Source organism: Meleagris gallopavo, chromosome 5 (genome assembly GCF_000146605.3).
Source record: "Meleagris gallopavo isolate NT-WF06-2002-E0010 breed Aviagen turkey brand Nicholas breeding stock chromosome 5, Turkey_5.1, whole genome shotgun sequence".
Classification (NCBI taxonomy): domain Eukaryota; kingdom Metazoa; phylum Chordata; class Aves; order Galliformes; family Phasianidae; genus Meleagris; species Meleagris gallopavo.
Genome location: NC_015015.2, coordinates 29188090 through 29190712, shown reverse-complemented (window position 1 = coordinate 29190712; position 2623 = coordinate 29188090). Strand labels below are relative to the sequence as shown.

The following is a 2623-nucleotide window of genomic DNA, read 5'->3' as shown; positions in this document are numbered from 1 at the left end:
AGGCGTGTCAGCCAATCCTCCCAACTTCGTATCATCAGCAAACTTGCTGAGGGTGGCCACTATCCCCTCATCAAGGTCACTGATGAAGATGTTGAAACATCTACCCTTCTGTAGAAACACTTTTCCTGTTCTCAATCAGGCAAGCATATAATTTTTTCTTGTCAATGTGACTTCTCACAAATCAAGAATAGTCAAGTTTTACAGCACTTAACTTCACTTATGTTTCTGTTCTCACCATAAATCAACATTACCGATAGAATATGATATTACTGACAGCCTCATGATATGCATTTATAACAACCCATATTGATACGCTTTGAAATGTTTTAATATTGTAAGGAAGATGTAAGTATACAATTAGGAGTATCACTATCCAAAAATATAGGTCCACACTGAACCTAAATAGAACATGTTCAAAGTAACTTTCCACTATTTCATTTTTAAAGCATATGTAAATACAAATACTAACTTTGACATGAAATATATCCATGATATAAGCCATGCAGACAGGCTTATCACCAAAACCCTGTATAGATAAGGTCTCCAACCTCAGGCTGGTAACTTAAGTAGTTACTCTTCAATACAAGAAAAGAATTTAAGACATGTTACAAGATAACAAAATAACACAAGAACCAGAGTTACCTGAGACAGGTATTGATTTTAGCACAGAAATGAATTTTTGAATGAGCTGTGAAAGAAATCTTCTCTCTCGATATGCTCTAAAATCAAATAGAGGACAAAAGAATTAATATTCCTGAAATGAAGACTAGAAATATCTTTCGCAAGTACGAAGTTAGCTGCTTTCACACATACATAATGGTAACGATTTGTTTTGAGCCATACCTAAGTTCTTTAGATGATAAATTTTCTTCCACTCAAGCAAACAATTAGCAGAATCTGGTTTTAACTTACAGAAAAAATGGATTAACATCCCATACTTCCACTGAGTAAAAGAGAAGTATACTACCACCTACACTTTACCACATTATAATACAAAAATTATTAGAATGTTTAACTTTTGTAAGATACACACAAGTTTATTTAAGCACTTTAATTCATGTAAGAGTGAAGTCCTTGCTTAAAGTCATGAAACAAAATACATGAGTAACTATACAATACAATACTCTTCTATAGCCCTTATCCACTGGTTCTAAAATTTGTAATCATAAACTCACTGATCAAATAAAATGTTAGCTTCTGTAACATTAATTTACATGAAGATTACTGGAAAACAAAATAGTTTCCAACAGAGAAAACGTGATCGATCCTTATGTGTAATCTTTATATGTAGTTGATTGGTTGTCTGGTTTTTGTTGTTGTTGTTTTAATTATGAATATTATTATTATAACAACTTCACTTAGTTGAATTACAGTGATCAATACATCAGCCATTAGATTTAAATGGAAAAAAATCTGTTGTAACATACTGCATTCTTGCCTCCTCATCCATTTTCTCATCATTTTCTTAATTAGATTCCAGAATTTTCTTAGTTTTGGTGTCTTTTTCAGCTCTTGCTCCAGTCGTTTCTGAAAAGGTAAGAGTCTTTCTTACAACAAGAAAAGCAAATAATGAAATTCAATAATACCAAGTAGTAATTCAGAAAAATGTCTACAGAAATCACTGACACACATCTGCACCATCCATCTATTTAAAACTTATTCCCTCAGTAGTACCACATTCACCCTTCTCAGTTGGCTTTTTGGTATTCTTTACTTTCCTATTGCATTGCTTCCCATTTCCATAGCAGGTCAATATCCCAGTCCTAGCAATCTCATGTCCTAGCCTACAAACAATACTTCAAAAAAGCAATAATCAATAAAGCTTAGATTTGTGGAGGGAAAAAAAATACAACTGCAAATGGAGTTGGAAATTTGCAACAAACGGGAAAGAGTTTTTACCAAGCACACAAGAATACAGATCCACTGTAATGCAGACCACTTCAAATACTGGACAGTCACCATACAACTCATGTTGCAGAACTTGTATTTTGCCTAGAAGATTGCATTATTATGCTTACAGGTTGTAGAGCCATCCACATCGGTAAGGAAATGAGCTGCTGCACCTGACCTCTTATCAAATCCACTTCCTGTCAGAAAGTTAGAGATATAAAAAGCACTTTTAAGGACATTTATACTTTTTGATGTGCCTGTCTTGCAAGTATAATCTTGCAAAATAATCAATGGACATTACGATCTGAATGTATGTTGTTGTATTAGATTTCACAACTTCCTAACAGGAAACTACACAGGATCACTCCCCAGTAACTCTTAGAACTGTTCACTGCTTGTGTAGACCTTGATTTTGACTAACACATCTTGCGTCTAATATATACATTGACAAGAGAGTTAACAGAGACATATTTCATATAACATGCATGTTGTTTTTCTTTTCCTCCCTACACTTGCAAATTAGAATCTACAACTGTGCCCAGCTTCTACTACAGATTAAGAATAATCTGGTCAAATGGTTCCTTAGGACTAACATATAAAAAGTGAAGACAAGTATAACCCAGAATCTCTTTTCAAAGGTTAAAATACTCTATCATCTTTCTCAATAATAAAAATTAACATATTGTTGCATGTTATGATAAAAATAGTTTTATGCAATTTTGCAACCAAACTC

At 33.3% G+C, this 2623-nt stretch overlaps 1 long non-coding RNA gene across 1 annotated transcript; it reads right to left on the bottom strand.

Moving 5' to 3' along the window:
* Positions 1–395: 395 nt before the first annotated feature.
* On the bottom strand, positions 396–2107 carry LOC104911146. Its single transcript, XR_793663.3, has 3 exons — positions 2019–2107; positions 1428–1527; positions 396–719 (listed from the first exon to the last, which is right to left on the bottom strand). It is a non-coding gene; the product is annotated as an uncharacterized LOC104911146 (long non-coding RNA).
* Between the last annotated feature and the right edge of the window lie 516 nt (positions 2108–2623).